Genomic DNA, 1,245 nt, shown 5'->3' with positions numbered 1-1,245 from the left:
CCCGCCTCAGAAGCCTAGTTTGAAAGAATTTCATATATTACAGGAATATATATTATAGGAATTTTAGGAATTTCACCAGCCCCTTGGAGTGAGTATTGGCTTCTGCTAAAAGCTCATGGACTATGGTGGAAACTTTGGCTATGATAGGAATGAAGCACTCCTGCTAGCATCGCTAACAAGGATGTGTCAGAGTTGAAAACCCTGAGTCTCTGAAAGTCAGAGAAGGGCAAAGAGAGTTGGTAGAACGGATCTCATAGAGATTACCTAGTAATATGGTGCAGATAATTCATGATATCTTGTATAGCTCTTTTTCTCTGATATCCTGAAACAAATTCAGGTTCCTCCTTTGTCTGCTTATCAAGAGAATTACCCTACATCATAAGAGTGATAGCATGGAAAGCAAAAAGTGGAAATTTGCATTCTGTGTGTAGTGCCAGAGGGACTGAAGTGTGGTCTGTAGATAGATCTGCAGTTAATATGAGATGGGCAAATGGTTATTTATGATACTGTTCAAAATATTGGGAAGCACTTGAAGTGCCTGTGCTGAATGCTGGAGGGATGAGTAAGATTTCCGACTTTAACTTGAGTCTTTAACAATATGGTCATAGGAGGGTGGGTTTAGATTTATTCTGGCATAGGTGATATATTACATCTACACATTTAAAATTTCTCAGAAATACTAATTAAATATAAATACCTACTTCACCCTTAGTGCGTATTTTTGCAAATGTTTCCTCTTTGCTAACATTTTATAATTAATGCAAAAGACATGTCAGGTGAAATTCTGGTCTCATTAAACATGATATATTAAGATTTACAGTCTTTCTTTTCTTATGATCTTTACTTGTAACATAGTTTGCAAGTAAATCTAACTTTTGCAAGAATATTTGGGTATTTCTGAAAACTTGGCAATAACTAGGACTCTCACAGAATCTGGGGCTCCAGTTTCATTCTTTCAGTCTTTTAGAGTCTAAGCTCCAAAGCCCTGCACAGTATGGTAGCTTTAATCAGGGTAATTCCAGGGAACGGGGCCATTGGATAAGCTACAATTCAGAAAGTCAGGTTTACACGTAATGGCCCTTATGTCAAAGATATTTTGAATTACAATGCAATAATGTGAATAAAGAACTAATAATTGTTTTCAGTTGGGTATGGTCCATTTGCTGTTGAGATATTAAATATGACTTCCGCATAAATATTTAAAGATAGTGTTGTAAAAAAAAAAAAAAAAAAAAAAAAAAAAAA

General features: G+C 35.3%; 1 protein-coding gene across 13 annotated transcripts in view; it reads left to right on the top strand.

Annotated features, from left to right (window-relative positions):
• The window catches only part of MAGI2 (membrane associated guanylate kinase, WW and PDZ domain containing 2), a 532,719-nt gene that overhangs the window by 131,648 nt on the left and 399,826 nt on the right, over positions 1-1,245 (top strand). The gene's annotated exons all lie outside the window — the stretch shown is intronic.

This window comes from Athene cunicularia (assembly GCF_003259725.1).
Source record: "Athene cunicularia isolate RWA chromosome 1 unlocalized genomic scaffold, athCun1 chr1_part2, whole genome shotgun sequence".
NCBI lineage: Eukaryota > Metazoa > Chordata > Aves > Strigiformes > Strigidae > Athene > Athene cunicularia.
The sequence above is the reverse complement of the archived record's forward strand: the minus strand, read 5'-3'. Positions and strand labels throughout refer to the sequence as shown.